This window comes from Epinephelus fuscoguttatus, linkage group LG11 (genome assembly GCF_011397635.1).
Source record: "Epinephelus fuscoguttatus linkage group LG11, E.fuscoguttatus.final_Chr_v1".
NCBI classification, from domain to species: Eukaryota; Metazoa; Chordata; class Actinopteri; order Perciformes; family Serranidae; genus Epinephelus; species Epinephelus fuscoguttatus.
This window is the reverse complement of record NC_064762.1, coordinates 42,355,081-42,372,708: the sequence shown is the minus strand read 5'-3', so window position 1 is coordinate 42,372,708 and position 17,628 is coordinate 42,355,081. Positions and strand designations below refer to the sequence as shown.

The 17,628-nt window shown below is 39.8% G+C and overlaps 1 protein-coding gene across 1 annotated transcript in view; it reads right to left on the bottom strand.

The window, feature by feature from the left end:
• The window catches only part of kcnk10a (potassium channel, subfamily K, member 10a), a 124,935-nt gene that overhangs the window by 21,099 nt on the left and 86,208 nt on the right, over positions 1-17,628 (bottom strand). The gene's annotated exons all lie outside the window — the stretch shown is intronic.

The following is a 17,628-nucleotide window of genomic DNA, read 5'->3' as shown; positions in this document are numbered from 1 at the left end:
TTTGTTATTGGTTTACCCCTCTGAGGCACACTGCCTTGAGAACAGATCTTGAGTTTTCTGTCACCCTACGGTGTCACAGTTTTCTCTGCTCTACTCAACTTCTACAAAGACTGACAACAAGCTTTGCCTCACCTGTGCCATGTCCATGTCTCTTTTGGATGCCCACAAGTTGCACTGACTCTGCCTGGGTTGGCATCATCTGGAGACCAGCTCCTGCACTGCCTGTCTCTCGCTCCCCAGGAAGCAGTGTAAACAGTGGCTGCATTTCATCAAGCCTTACCGCCATACCCCGGCTCAGAGCTAGTAGGCTGGAAAGCTCCATCAAAGTCCTGGCCAGAGTAAGATGAAAAGAATGACCGGCAGGTCTCTTCAAGGAGAAGAAACTGCATGGAGCCCTACCCTACCCACTACCCATGACATGCTCTGCCTTTTTGCTCAGACAAGGGTTTCAACGTGGTCCTGCAGCATGTGGTGTATCCCACAATGGCACCCTTTTTGTCAGCAGGAGTGGGCAACGCCACTAACCGCCAAAACTCTGGCAGCAGTGTATGTCGCCTACTCTACTGTTGAGGGCTAGGAATGAGACAAGGATAAACCGCTGCTTGAGAAGGCAGTCTGGGCTGTGTCATAAACAGTCTTTCCATTTGTTTTAAAACCAGTTACTGTGGTCTGAGAGAGTAAAGCTGCTTGCCTGTATGACTGTCTGTGTGCCTGTGTGGCCTCATTTGCAGCAGAGCAGCCTCTGCTGCCCCAGGAAAAGATCCAGTGCCGATTGCATGAGCTATACCAAACCTACTGGCTGCCTCTTTCCCACTGGGACTAGGGCCATAAATATTATATGGCCTTTAAGAGCTTCACTTCTAGAACTACACCTTCTGATACAAAGGCTGCTTCAAATGTTAGCACTACTGACCAGGCCTGCTATGGGTAACACTTTATGTGAATAGTCCAAGGTGTTACGTAGCTGTTAGTTCTGCTCAGGCAGAGACAAGGTTCCCTTTACCCAGCAGGAGCTTTATTCACAGCACCATTGATTAAATTGTTTGCACTGTTAGCCATATGATGTGTTTAGCAGGGTTCGCCATGTTAGCAATAGAAAAAATACAGAACAGGCTGCAGTGAGAGTCTCTCTCCATGGGATATTTAAAAATAACGGGTTTGTGCATTTAGCTCTCCTCAGGCAAGCGCAGGGGTTTAGTGTTGCCATAGCCCACAGGAATGACTCTGCAAAGTCTACTCGTTACTCATAATGTATACTCATTATTATTATTATTATTATTATTATTATTTTTTATGAATGATGTGCCAGTTAGAGTGGCAGCAAGTCTAAGTAGCTCCTGTTTTTTAAGTAATTTTTGAGTGTGTCTTTTCTTTTTTAATGATTGTTAATTTTTCAAATGTGATGAGTAAAGTTGTGTACATGAGGGATGATCTTCTGGCTCTGAGAGAAATGACTTATGGAGTTAAACACCCGATACCGGCCGAGTTGAGGAAGCCGTTCTGAGGCTGCAGAGCAGGAGCAAAGCTAAAGGCTAGGAGGTGGAAATACAAGCCTTTCCTGCCATTGGTAATAGTCGGGAATGTAAACTCACTATCCAACAAGTGTGATAAACTGCTGGCATTGGTGAGGAGCCAACTCTACAGGGAGTGTAGTCTGATCTGCTTCGCGCAGATGTGGCTGAATGACAACGTGCCTGACAGCTGTGTGAATCTAACGGGCTTCTCTACTGTGTATGCAGACAGGGACATGACACACCTGTCCCACCAGGGAGAATAAGACACTGGATTTGTTTTATAGAAATGGCAAGGACGCCTACTGTGCCTCTGCCCTACCATCTCACGGCAGATCAGATCAGATCATAATCTGGTCTTTCTCCAGCCCACATACAAACCCTGTGTATTAAAGTTGCCTGTTAACACCCGCTTAGTCAGAAAGTGGTCCCTGGAGACCAGTGAGTCCCTCAGTCTCAGACTGGACTGTACTACTGGAGCCACAGGACAATAACATGGACATAGACAGTAGGGTGAGTATTTTAACAGAATATATAAACTTCTGCAGGAAGACTGTGATGCCAGTAAAGACTGTACGCTGCTTCCCCAATAATACACCCTGGCTTAACGTCAAAGGGCTCCTCAATCAGAAAAAGCTGGCGTTCAAGCAAGGGGACAAGGAGAGGCTCAGTGAGGTTCAACATGAGCTGAAGGAGAGACTGTGACAGGCAAAGGTGGACTACAAAAGAAAGTTGGAAAGTAAGCTGCAGCAGAACAACATCAGAGAGGTGTGGAAGGGAATGAAGTACATCACAGGCTATTCAAAGAAGAATAGCCAGGTTATGGATGGTGACGTGGACAAAACCAACAACTTCAACCTGTTCTTTGACTTTGACTTTGACTTTATTGAGAACCCCATTAGCTCTTGAACCAATCCAGGAGCTATTCTTCCTGGGGTCTCCTCCAATTTCATTACAAATATTTCATTTTACATTTTTCACCCACACACACACACACGCACACACACAAGTCAAAAACAACAATAACCTAGTTTTGCATAATATGTCCTTTCGGACAGAAAAAAAAAAAAAAAAAAAAAAGTACAAAAGCAAATCCAATTACAAATCCAAAAATACATAATAAATAAATAAATAAATAAATAAATAAATAAATAAATAATACTACTACTGATCAAGTAAATTGCTCTTTAGACTAATTAACAATAGCCATTGGTGATCTTAACAATATTTACAACACAACTATAGCTCATTAGAACAAATCCTCCATTCATATATTTGTCCAAGTGTCCATCACTGTGTGACCAAAAAAACTTTCAACTTTTTCCGAAAACATATTTTGCTATTTTCCAATACCAGAAAAACAGGTAATGCATTCCATTCAACCATGGCTCGATAAAACACAGTCCGCTGCATTTGGTTTGTTCTACATCGGGGCAATATGCACCTTGCTTTAATAGACTGACGTGTACCATAAATGTGATTATCTGAAAAAAATGACAATTTACTGTAGATAATTTCTGGCACTTTTGTGACAATAATATTCCTGATAAATGTCAATAACATATATTTGAGTCTACATTTAACTATTAACCAAGCCAAGTTGTCATGCATTGTTAGTACATTAGTTCTATATGGGCAGTTCAGCACAAGTCGCGCTTTGTTTTGAGCGACTTGCAGCTTATTTAAATTATTTTCATTCGTATTTGACCATACAACTGCTGCATAATCTAAATAAGAAAGTACTACTGATTGAACAAGTTGTTTGGTCAGTCGCTGTGGAATACATTTTCTACACTGCTTTATTGCCCCCATGCTTCTCCCCATTTTCTGCAGAATATAATCAACTTGATTTGTCCAAGACAAATTTGCATCCACCACAATACCTAGTAATTTGGTTTCTTCAACTTGTTCAAGGACAATATTCCCTAACATTAAGTGCAATCTTGATGTCCTTTTCAAATTATACTTTGAGCCAATCACCATACATTTTGTTTTTCCAATATTAATAATTAATTTATTAGCCTTAATCCATTGTGCAACCAAGGCCAATTCATCCGTTAATATATTGTTAACTTGATCTATTGTTTTTGCAAACACATATAGTGTAGTGTCATCTGCATACATAGCCATGGTTGAGTGTTTTAACACCAAAGGAAAATCGTTTGTAAAGATAGAAAACAAAAGGGGGCCCAGACAGCTGCCCTGGGGTACCCCACAGTCTATCTGTCCAACTTCAGAGTAACTACCGTTAAAATACACTCTAAACTCTCGATTGCTGAGATAACTCTCTATCCATTTTAAGGCTAGTATATCAAATCCATAACAATGTAACTTATTTAATAACATTTTGTGATCCAGAACATCAAAAACTGCACTCAAATCTATGAATACTGTGCCAATCAAATTATTTTTGTCTATTTCCTCTAACCAATGATCTGTGATCTGAATAAGTGCAGTTGTAGTGGAGTGACCCGTTTTATATGCATGTTGATAAACCGTATTCAACCTATTATCTGTAAAATATTTTTGTATTTGATCGTAAAATACTTTTTCCATGATTTTACCTAACGCAGGCAACAAACTTATTGGCCTACTATTTTGTCCTGAAAATAGTTCTTTATTATTTTTAATAAGTGGACTAATTTTTGCCACCTTCCATTGTGATGGAAAAATACTTCTCTGTAGACTCAAATTAATAATGTAACAAACAGGTAAAGAAATTAATTCTGATACCAACTTTAACAATTTAATCTCAATATTATCAATGCCCGAGGGCTTAATTTTACTTTCCAGAAATAACTTTTTTACCTGATCCTCTGTAATTTCTACAAATCTGAATGTACAGTTTTTGTTCAACATTATATTATTTTTAATTAATCTGTATGAAGTATTCTCATCTTGCGTTAACTCTGTAGAATTTCTTAGTCCGTGAATTTTATTTTTAAAAAAGTGACACAAATAATTAGCAATTTCCTTTGGTTTAGAGAGATACATTCCATCCCCCTCCAAAAATGTAGGAGTCATTCTCGTTTTCCTTCCCATTAATTCATTTAGGGTTCCCCATACTTTTGCACTATCAAATTTAGCATCATGCAACTTTTTTTGATAATACAAACGTTTTTTACATTTATTCATTTTAGTAACTACATTCCGTACTTTCCGATATTGATCCCACTGTATTATATCATTTGTTTTAGTCGCCTCTATTTTGGCTTTATCCCTTTGTTTCATATAATCCCTCAGCTCTTGATCCAAACAAGGAGCAGATACATTTTTTACTGCTTGTTTTCTCATCGGTGCATATTTATCCATCACCTGTAGTATCAGATTGTCAAAGACCATCACAGCCTTGCATGGATCACTTTCTTGTATTACTTTCGACCAATCTATGTTGCTAACTTCCGCTACAAAATCATTCTCTTTAAAGTATTTAAAAGTTCTTTTATAAATAAATTTTTGTCCTGGTTTAGATATCTTCGTTTTCCTTTTAACTACAATTAAATTGTGGTCACTGCAACCCACTGAAATAGTAACTACATCAGATTGTTGCAGAGTATGACCCATCAGTCTTTAAATGCACTCTTGTAAAGTTTCTCACAAGTTGTGACAAATTACAAGTATTAGCAACAGAAAATAACTTATTTCTTAAAGCACAAGTTTCAGATTTCCAATCTATGTTTAAATCTCCTAAAAAATACAGTTCTAGTCCACTATCACAGGCCCGGTCAAGCATTTCACATATTTGGTCCAGATACAATATAGCAGAATTTGGTGGTCTGTAACAACATCCGATTATAACAGGCTTCAAATGAGGTAAGTGTAGCTCTAACCAAAGCACTTCAATACCAGTGATTATAAGATCAGTTCTTACTTTGACTGGAATATTGTTTTGAACGTAGCATGCTACACCTCCCCCATGTAAATTACGATCCAATCTATAAATATTATAACCATGTATATTTAATATAGGATTATTTATGGATGAATCTAAATGTGTTTCTGACAGTGTCAATACCTGTAAATTATGATCGTTTAAAATATCTGCAACATCATTTACTTTATTCCTTAGACTACACACATTCAAATGAGCTATTTTAAACCCTCCTTTTTGAAACAAAATATTATCTTTACCCATAAAACATTTGTGCTGTAATTCTTCTTATTTTTTTAAGCTGACTTTCTACAAAGTCGAAACACTGACAGACTACATTCACACACTCACTCATACAAACCAAAACTACCAACATTGTAATGAAACAAGATATCAACTGAGCTACACCTGCTCATGACAAATTCATCCTCTAAAGTAAATAACAATTTTTGTGTGCTTAGTGTGCTTATTCATCACCCATAACATGTCAACACAATTTAATTTCTCAGGCCGAATAAACAACCAGTCAGTGAACTGAACTCGTGCGCTTTAACCCAGGCTCGATCACAGTTTTGTAGTACGTCTCAGCCTCACTTGGCTCTGTGAACTTTTTAGTCTCGCCTTTAAAAGTTAGTATCAGCGTCGCTGGGTGGATGATGCCATGTCTCACCGCTGCGTTCTTCAATTTGCCTCTAATCTCCCAGAAACTGGCTCGTTTCCTGGCCACTTCTGTCGTCAAATCTGGAAAAATCTTCAGCTTCATTCCACGACTGTGTAACACACGCTCCCCTTTCACCACTTTTAGGATTTCTTCTTTTATTGAAAACTTTCGAAGGCGCACAACCATAGGCCTGCCGCCCACTCTTGCCGTGCCAGTCCGGTGCGCTATTTCCACCTCCGGCTCAGCCATCAATTTATCCTTGAACAGTTCCTTAAACAGCGAGTTCATGTAGCTGGTTGGATTGCCCTTTTCAATCTCATCTGGCACACCAAAGACACGAAGATTACATCTACGGCTTTGCGTTTCGAGCCGTTCCGCTTTTTCTTTCAGCGCTGCGTTGGCTTTATGCAGCGACTCGCATGCCGTCTCCAACACTGTGATTCGACCATCCATCTCCGACAAAGTTTCATCCACTGCATCCAGTCTTTGTATGCAAGCAGAAATATCTTCTGTGATGGCATCAAGCTTTGTCACCACCACACTTATCTCTTCTCTCATTATCGAGCGTATCAACTCCGACAACTCCTTCGCGTCTTGCTCACCTGCCATTCTTCCGCTTTGTTTCACCTGGTGAGTGACTTTCACATAGTCGTTATTGTCTTTTTTGGGTTGCACTTTCTCTTTTTTGGGGCCCATATCACTACCAAAACTCCCAGTATTATGATCTCCAACTTTAAGGACCCTTTGTACATATTAAGCACCACAATTAAACAAAATTGTCAGAGCTCGGCGTTCATCGTGCTCTCAGCTGTTGCGCATGCTCATTTCTTTAAAGGTGCTGACACATCAAAGAACACACTACAAAGACTACATCCGATGGCCAACTAGCATGTATGTTCTGCGCCTGCGTAAGAGGAAATAACTCCAAAAGGGAAACCAGAAGTCCGAGGAATATATGAGATAAACAAAGTAGCAGAGTGAGAGAGTGGTACATCCTGTCAGCCGAGGGGTTTCCTATCTGTGCAGCCGAGCACCGCAGCACCTCCACGGACTATTACATCCAGATGGTCCCGGTGTTTCCTCCGCAGGCTCCACTTCACTCAGCTGCCCGACAAACCCGCTGCAGGCTAACTGGCTGTGCTTTCTTCCGGTCATGCTGCGGCTAATGCTCCGCTAGCCTCCCAGCTAGCCCCGGTTTGTTATTCAGGTTAAAGTGGGAAGAAGCAACGGGTCTGTCGGGCAGCTGAGTGAAGTGGAGCCTGAGGAGGAAGCACCGGTTAGCCCCAGTTCAACCTGATCTCACAGAGATACGTGAACTGACCACGACCCCTTAACACTGTATTCCGTGGTGGCAGCATGTAATGGGTTGAAATTACGTGTCGGTACCACGGAAACAATGCCAATGTAAAGTCAATTAGGATCCTTTGTCGTGGTGGACACACAGATTCCCTGATTCAACAATGTCCTGGATACACACAAAAACACTAAAGTATAACTCTGTTGTAATTTCCCACCAATAATAATAATAATAATAATGATAACAATAATAATAATAATAATAATAATAATAATAACATGATAGTTCAGCTGTACTAGATATTTGATATATTCAGTAGATCTATCTCTTTATGACCCTATTTTACAACTCTATTTTACAAGCCGCAAAAGCCTAACGTCCCAAAAACACCGTTTCTAGAGTATTAGCTAAAATATTTGAAATTAGCCAACATCCTTGCTTTTTCTTAACATATTTCATCTAGGTGCAGTGTATTTACTAGTTCGGCTTTACTAGATATTAGATATATTCAGTAGACATATCTTTTTACAACCCTATTTAGAACCCTACTTTGTAAATCAGAAGAACTACAACTATGTTGCTGATATGTATCAAGCTGCATGGCGCAGTCATAGGGAATTGTAGTTTTCTCTTTTTTTTTTTGCAACTTTCTTTTTATTTTCAGAAGTATTGCATACAATCAAGACATTGCCAATGCTTACAAATAATCCAAGAAAATAAAAACAGTGCAGTCTTGGCAATACAGACACAATTTTAAACCATCATAACCTCAATACTCCTCTTTTCTGTTTTTTCCCCCTTCTTTTTAATGTTCTCATATGTTTATGAAAAAATATGTAATATAAACCTAATTTTAAAATGTACGTGTATAAAAAGTTTATATAAAAATAATCCGAGAGTCCAAATAAATAAATAAACCGCAAAAAACAATAACAAGAAAGTGCAGATGAAATGCTCCTCATAGGTAGCTACATCCATGTGAGGCTGCTGACGTGCTGACGTATTGCGGTAAGCGAGTTGTGTCATTTCCGGTGTTTCTGTGACAGCGTCTCTGTACTGCTCTGGTGAATTCTACTAGCCTGCTTTCTGCTTTCTCACTTCAGTTGCTTTAACGTCTACTTCAAGTCTTAACCCACACTTATAGCACTTATAGCTCTCCTCCTTTCTACGACTTTCTTGCTAATCTCTTAGCTGTTGTTTGCACGTTACCAGCCTTGGTAGCTACATTAGCTTTACAGTTAGCGATGGCTTCTCCCTCTGCTCTTTCTTGCTCGGTGTGCCAAATGTTCAGTTATGCCTCTGCCTCTTTTTAATTGTAATAAGTGTAGCTTATTTGTTGCGTTGGAGGCGAGGCTTAGTGAATTAGCAGCGCGGCTCCGCACCATGGAAAACCATTCAGTAGCTGTGGTAGTTAGACAGCCCCCTGTAGCCAGTGCAGAGCCACATAGCGTAGCCTTAGCCTCTGTTCAGCCGGGAGGTTGGGTAACTGTTCGCCAGAGGCATAGCTCCAAGCCGAAGCCCACAGCTCACCACCAGCCTGTTCACGTTTCCAACTGCTTTTCCCCACTCAGCGACACACCCGCTGAGGATAAAACTCCGGTTATTGACTCCGTAGTTTTCTCTGGACCCCTCCCAAATCTGACCACTGATGACATGTTTAGCCGCATGTCATCATTTAATCGCTGGCTGTCCTGGTGGTGTCCAGCAAACGATGTGGGTTTCGTTAATAATTGGCAAACTTTCTGGGGAAAACCTGGTCTTATGAGGAGAGACGGCATTCATCCCACGTTGGATGGAGCTGCTCTCATTTCTAGGAACCTGGCAAATTTTATTAGTAATTTAAATCCCTAACAACCCAGAGTTGAGATCAGGACTCAGAGTCACAGTCCTATAAGCCTCTCTGAGCTTCTAGTGCAGTTACCCAGCCATAGTTTTCCTAGTTTTATGCAAACGGTGTCTGTCCCTTGACCACCTAAATTATTTAAATCTAAAATTAAACAAAAAGGAGTTGTGCATAACAACCTCATAAAAATTAAAACCTCTTCTGTGACAGAAAGACAAAACAGGAGAATTAAATGCGGACTGTTAAATATCAGGTCTCTATCGTCTAAAGCAGTGTTAGTAAACGAATTAATATCAGATAATCATATTGATTTACTCTCACTGAAAGATGGCTGTGTCAAGATGAATATGTTAGTCTAAATGAGTCCACTCCTCCCAGTCATAATAATACCCACATTCCTCGAGGCAGCAGCTGAGGAGGGGGAGTTGCAGCCATTTTTAACTCTAGCCTGTTAATCAGCCCTAAACCTAAACTAGACTATAATTCATTTGAAAGCCTCGTTCTTAGTCTTTTACATTCGACCTGGAAAACCTCGCAGCCACTTTTATTTGTTATAGTGTACCGTGCTCCTGGCTTGTATTCTGAATTTGTATCTGAATTCTCAGAGTTTTTATCCAGTTTAGTTCTTAAATCAGATAAAGTTATTATTGTAGGCGATTTTAACATTCATGTCGACGTTGATAATGATTCCCTGGCTACCGCGTTTATGTCATTATTAGACTCCATTGGCTTCAGTCAGGGTGTACATGCAGGGTGTAACATACATACAGCTTGCTGCGAATACCACTCAACTCTGTAGGTCCTCTTAAAAAGAAGTTAACAAAGCAAAGAAAGTTCGCTCCTTGGTGTAACTCTCAAACCCGTAAGTTAAAACAAATATCGCGAAAATTTGAAAGGAATTGGCGATTAACCAAACTGGAAGAATCTCGTTTAATCTGGGCAGACAGTCTCAAAACTTATAAGAGGGGCCTCCGCAATGCCAGAGCAAACTATTACTCAGAATTAATAGAAGAAAACAAGAATAACCCCAGGTTTCTTTTCAGCACTGTAGCCAGGCTGACTGAGAGTCAAAGCTCTATTGAGCCTTGTATTCCTTTAGCCCTTAGCAGTAATGATTTTATGAGCTTTTTTAATGACAAAATTCTAACTATTAGAGGCAAAATTCATGACCTCCTGCCCTCAGATAGTACCTATCTAACCTCAAACACAGCTGTAAGACCTAATATATATTTAGATTGCTTCTCCCCAATTTCTCTTCAAGAACTGGCCGCAGTGATTTCTTCATCTAAATCATTAACGTGTCTCTTAGACCCCATCCCAACTAGGCTACTTAAGGAGGTCTTACCTTTAGTTAACACTCATATATGGATCCAGAGGTGTTAGCCAACTATAGACCAATATCTAATCTTCCCTTTATGTCAAAGATCCTTGAGAAAGTAGTCGCAGACCAGCTGTGTGATTTTCTCCATGATAATAATTTATTTGAGGAATTTCAGTTAGGATTTAGAGTGCATCATAGCACTGAGACAGCACTAGTTAAAATTACAAATGACCTCCATCAATTACAAATGACCTCCATCAAATTCTACTGCAGAGACTGGATCACTTAATTGGCCTAAAAGGTTCTGCACTAAGCTGGTTTAAATCATATTTATCTAATCATTTTCAGTTTGTTGACATTTATAATGAATCATCCTTACGTACTACAGTTTGTTTTGGAGTTCTGCTGGGTTCTGTGCTCAGACCAATCCTATTTACTCTATATATGCTTCCTTAGGTAACATCATTAGAAATCACTCTATAAATTTCCATTGTTATGCGGATGATACACAGTTGTATTTATCGACGAAGCCAGAAGAAAGTAATCAATTTACTAAACTCCATAACTGCGTTAAAGACATAAAAACCTGGATGAGCACCAATTTCCTGATGTTAAATTCAGACAAAACTGAAGTTATTGTTCTTGGCCCCAAACAACTCAGAGACTCTGTCTGATGACATAGTTTCTCTAGATGGCATTGCTCTGGCCTCTAGCACTGCCGTAAGAAACCTTGGAGTAATATTTGATCAAGATTTGTCTTTTTATTCTCATTTAAAACAAGCCTCACGGACTGCATTTTTTCATCTGCGTAATATTGCGAAAATTAGGCCTATCCTGACCCGAAAAGATGCAGAAAAATTGGTCCACGCTTTTGTTACCTCAAGGCTAGATTACTGTAACTCTCTATTATCAGGTAGCTCTAGTAAGTCCTTAAAAACTCTCCAGCTAATTCAGAATGCAGCAGCACGTGTACTAACAGGAACTAAGAAAAGAGATCATATTTCTCCTGTTTTAGCTTCTCTGCACTGGCTCCCTGTAAAATCCAGAATTGAATTTAAAATCCTACTGTTAACTTACAAAGCTCTAAATGGTCAGGCTCCGTCATATTTTAGAGAGCTCATAGTGTCTTATTATCCCACCAGAACACTGTGCTCTGAGAACGCAGGGTTACTCGTGGTCCCTAAAGTCTCCAAAAGTAGATCAGGAGCCAGAGTCTTCAGCTATGAGGCTCCTCTCCTGTGGAATCATCTTCCTGTTACGGTCCAGGAGGCAGACACCGTCTTCACATTTAAGACTAGACTTAAGACTTTCCTCTTTGATAAAGCTTATAGTTAGGGCTGGCTCAGGCTTGCCCTGTACCAGCCCCTAGTTAGGCTGACTTAGGCCTAGTCTGCCGGAGGACCCCCTATAAAACACCGGGCACCTTCTCTCATTCTCTCTCTCTCTCTCTCTCTCTCTCTCGTATCCTATTACTGCATGTTGCTAACTCGGCCATTCTGGATGTCACAAACTTGGCTTCTTCTCCGTCGCCTTTGTGCTCCACTGTCTCTCAGATTAACTCATATTGCAGCGGTGCCTGGATAGCGTGACATGTGTGGTTGTGCTGCTGCCGTGGTCCTGCCATCATTCGTCATTAGTCATACTTCTACTGTTGTTATACACATATGATTATTGTCACACATGTATACTGCCAGATATTAATATATACTTTCAACATATTGTACCACAGTAGCCAGCACTATAATATTATTACTTTCATTAAAGTTGTTGTAAGCTACTGTCATTACCGTATGTCCTGCATCTCTCTCTCTCTCTCTCTCTCTCTCTCTCTCTCTCTCTCTCTCTCTCTCTGTCTCATTGTGTCATACGGATTACTGTTAATTTATTATGCCGATCTATTCTGTATGACATCTATTACACGTCTGTCTGTCCTGGAAGAAGGATCCCTCCTCAGTTGCTCTTCCTGAGGTTTCTACTATTTTTTTCCCTAAAGGTTTTTTTTGGGGGAGTTTTTCCTTAACCGCTGTGAGGGTCCAAAGGACAGAGGGATGTTGTATGCTGTAAAGCCCTGTGAGGCAAATTGTGATTTGTGATATTGGGCTTTATAAATAAAATTGATTGATTGATTGATTGATTGATGAAATTAGGGTATTATGTATCTTTAAATACCCATACTATGCAGTCATTTATATTTGTCCACACTTGCTTTCACGTACTTACATACCTGCATACATATTTGTATTGATAATTAAGGATGGGGGGAGGAGATGAATATGTTTACTTTAATTGAACAGTAGAACAGGGATGTATAATAGAAAAACATATGTAGGGTAGAAAATATCAGCACTTTCGTGGGAGGTTAAACTAGCAGTCACATGCTATTTTAGTGTGGTCAGGTAAAGGGATACCACAAGATTTTTCTTGTTCATTAATAAGGGTATCAGCCCATTAATATATAATATAATATATTAATATAATTAATATCAGTATATATTTATCAACGTTTCCAGTAATAAAGTCTGATTTACCCAAGATAAATGTTTAGAAATGGTTGGGTATCATCATATGAAATATTTCTTCCACTGTTTTATGTACCTCTGACCAGAAATGATGTAACCCTGGGCATTGCCAAAATATATGCCAATGGGTTGCACCCCGGTCCCCACATCCTCTCCAGCATATGGGGTCTTCCCCTGTGTAATGAGTTTTAATTTCTGGAGTAGTAAAAAAATCTTATTAAACATTTCCATGCAAATTCCCTCCATGTATGTGAATTGGTGCATTTCCACTGTAGTTCACAGTAGTTATACCATTCTTTTGTTATTTCTAAGTCTCCTTCTTTTTCCCAGTTATTTTTTATATAGTCCATGGAGTACTAGTTTTTTTGTTAGGAAACCTTTGTACAATCTTGAGATAGCACCTTTAGCTGATTCACACCTTAGGATTTTTTTTAGTATTGCATCTTCCAGATCTATTGGATGTTTTTTATTGCATTTATCAAAATTATTACGTAATTGCAAGTATCTGTAAAAGTCCTGTTAAAGAAAATTCTCTTCTTCGAGTTTTGAAGTCTTTTAATAGTCCCTTATTTGTAAGTGAATAGAACATTGTAGTCCCTTTGCTTGTCCAGGTTTTAAATCTGAAGTCTAATTGATTGGGTTTGAAGTCTGGGTCGTATGCATAACATCTGATTATCCATAACTTATCCAGTAATTTATATTCTGTTTTGATTGTGTTCCAGGTTTTAAGTTGGAACGTCAGCCATGGATTTTTCAATTTGTTTATTATTTGTTCTACTTCCTTAACCCCCCCGCCTGAAGGTACAGGAAGGGCTGGTCCCGTGGCTGCACCCGGGCCCGTCTGGTCTGGCTGAGCGCTGGCTGCGGAACTGGGGTCATCCTCCTCCTCCTCCTCCTCCTCCTCCTCCTCCTGACAAGATGATCTTCAGTTTTACGTCCCGCATTATGATGATCATTATTACTGCGATTAGATCATTCTGATTAATGACTGACCATTAAGACGTGTTTCTGATAAATATTTTAATGTGCACAATAATAACCTTTCACATTGTAATCATATTTTTATTTGTTATCTTTTGCATATGTGTGACTGCTCCGTGTATGTCTGAGCAGAGTGCACGCGCGTTGTGCACCCGCCTAGAGACGCATATTACTAACTTGTTTAACAGCAAAATACTGCGCCGTTGACTTTGTTGGTCACTGGCGCATTTGCTTTTTATGCTATCTAACTAGCAACGCGCCATGACTGCGCCTGACCACTCCTCATTTTTAGACCAACACACCCAGAGAAGCGCAAGTTCATTTCAAGCCCCAACCTCCACGGGAGACGAGTGAGGCCAATGCGGAAGTGCCAAAAACTGCAGTTCACTGACTGTCCACTTGAGGCTGGCTCTGGAAGTGAGTCAATTCAAATTGCGCATAATTAAGGGCGTGGTCACATTGAGTGACAGGTCAAACCATCACGGGTAGCTAACTAGCATGCTAACTAGCCACTGGCTTCGCTGCGCGGAGCTCGGCAGAGCTGAGCTCAGACTCGGCCGTCTGCTCGGCTTCATCTCAGCCAATTCATGCCCATGTTCAAGGCATTGAACCTGTCCTCTCAGCCATGTTTGTACCTTTTGGATATTTTTTCAGGCAAACATTGGAGTAATATGGCTTGCTGTTTGACTAATTATACCAACAGACCGTGCTCCAGGTTTTTCGGTAAGTCAAATTCGGAAATTCTAGTAGCCTATTATTAGGGGGCCAAGCCCGCAGGGCCTGGGAACTGCGAATGCAAGCATACGCGGTTCCCAGGACCAGTGGTGCTGGGAACCCTATTGTTTTTGTTCGGGTTTTTATTATTATTATTATTATTATTATTATTATTATTATAGTTTTTCTCTATTTTTATTTTTCCGTTGGTAAAAGTGATGCTGCAGGCTAAACTGTGCAAGGGAGGGTGGTGCCATTTGGAGGGTTGGTCCAGACCCCTGCACGTACCTCAGACGCAAAAAATGACATAGGTCTGTCAGCAGGGGGCGCTATAACCAAGGTCAACGCGTTTTGGGCTATAACTCCCACACTGTATGTCGCACATTAAACAGCCTCATATCCCCAGATTCCCTGAATAGTGCTGAATCACCTGGGCTGGGCCACGCCCATCCGCCTATAATTTTTTTTCACAAAATCATGAAAACTGGAAAACCTGCTTTTTTAAACTCCTCTTTGGGATTTTGTCCGATCGGCATGAAACTTGGCACAGACAGTCGTCAGCTGGACCTGATCTAAAGTTATCAAAAGAATTTTGTTCGGTACAAATATGCACAAATTTTTAACAAATACATTTTGCTAGGTACCTATAAAAACGCAAACTGTTGCATATCTCAGTCAAAATAAATGCTAACAACACTAAATCTGACATCCTTGCTTGGCATGTGACTCTGAGGGTATGAGTCAAATTTGACTAATGTTGGCCACTAGGGGGCGCTGCAAATACGGGAAATGTATATCTCTCAAATGGCAGCACCGATTTGTACAACATTTGGTGAGTATGATGCTGGGTCACTCCTGAGGCCATAACTTGAAGTTTATCACGACTGGTCAAAGTGGGCTTGGCTTATTACAAGATCAACAACAAACATTTATTTTTATACTGAGGGCTTTGAAATTCACAGGGTATATATAGAATAGCACACAGACCACCCATACCAAAAATTGTGTGTCTACTCCACTAGGTGGTGCTATAACGGATGCAAACGCGTTTTGGCCTGTAACTTCCACATTTTAAAACACATCTTCATAAACTTTATATCCACGTGTTCCCTAAATAGAGTTGCATCTTCTGACATAGGCCACGCCCACTCCCACTGCATATGTCTCTTAGTAAGTCACTACACATCAAAAACCTAATTTTTCAAACTCCTCCTAGCGTTTAAGCTCCATCTGCACGAAACTTTACACATACAATCTCCAGACTGGCCTGATCAAAAGTTATCAAAAGAATTTTGCTACTCCAAAAAATGCGGTACTTATAAATAAACATTTTTTTTCTGCTAGCTAAAAAACACATACCGTTGCATATTTTTGTCAAAGTAAAAGCTATCAACGTCAAACTCAAGTCACTTGTTTCAGAGGTCAACCAGAGGCTCTGGGCCAAATTTGCCACAAATTAACCGGTAGGGGGCGCTATAAACAGAAAAACATCAAGTGACATGAGAGTTGATCAGATTCGCATGAAATTTGGTGAGTGTGATGCAGAGTTGCTCCTGAGGCCAGCCATAAAGCTTAGTGATGTTTGGTCGGGCCAACTTCCAAGGGCTCCACGACACCCGGGGGCCGAGTTGCGCAGGGAGGCTTGGCCCCCGTTCATAACTGCTTGCAGTTCTAGTTTTATTTATGTTTATATGTTAGCACTAATTAGCAGGTATCGGTGTCTGCTTGTCAGCTTATTATTATATTATTAAGTTAAGCCTTTATTTAATACATGTAACATCACGTTGATACCGGAGGCCTCATTTTCAAGTGCGACCTGTATCACAGCAGCAACATCCACATCAAGTTACAGAGCCACAGACATGTGAGCAGTGTAACATTAATGTAACATTAAGGCTATACTTGTGTATGTAAATTAAAAAGTGGCGAACTGTGTAAAATTACAATAAGGTGTGTAACGTAATTAAAAAAAACTAATGTGACATTTGACTGTCACATATAAAATATTAAGAAGATTAGTGTATGATATAGGCCTGTAGTTACACAACAATAGATAATGCACAGACAGAATATGAGGACTGTGATGGCCACCACCTTTTTGTTTTGCTAAAATAAATTGATTATGATCTGTTGAACATTGAAGTAATTTAAGTTGTATTGTTTGCATGTAAAAGTGTCTGTGAAGTAGGTAGCTAACACATATATTACTTTTAATATCTATTTGTCTGTGTAAAGTTTTCCTCTAGGTGACCCAGACAGACTGGATCAGTGGACACTCAACACGAGGAGACAGAACTGGACTCCCAACAAGACTTCCCGTCTGTGCAGTGAACACTTTGAGAGTCATCACTTCAGCACTGACTCCAGGATAAAGACACCTTTTTTCATACAGTACCTCACAAAGAGTTAAGAAACTTATTAGTTTAAAATGATGAATTATTGTCCATAATACATTTAAATGCATTACATAAATTACTAATTGCCATACATTACTAAATACTCGATTAGGGCACAGCTTGCTCTGTACTATTACTGATAAGGTGAAATTACTGACACACCAGTGCAGTTTAGTGTTCCCCTGATGCAAAAGACCAAATGAAGATTTTATCAATCAAGGAACATGACATGTATTTACCAGCTTCCCCCACACACAGTCTGTGAAGAACCAATGGAATAAAATATTCTCATAATGAGACAGCTGAACATAGCATGATTCCACAGTGGCAGTGAGCTTTGATAACAGTTCAGTTTCCTTTTGATAGCAACAATTATTTTAATGTGGATGAACTGCATATTGTACATTCATACTCCAGTTGTTTTGAGAGTACAGTTAAATTTAAAATCACATTCAAATATAAAGTTGAATATCTACAGAACTTAAACACAAAACTAGTTTATGAATGACAGCCA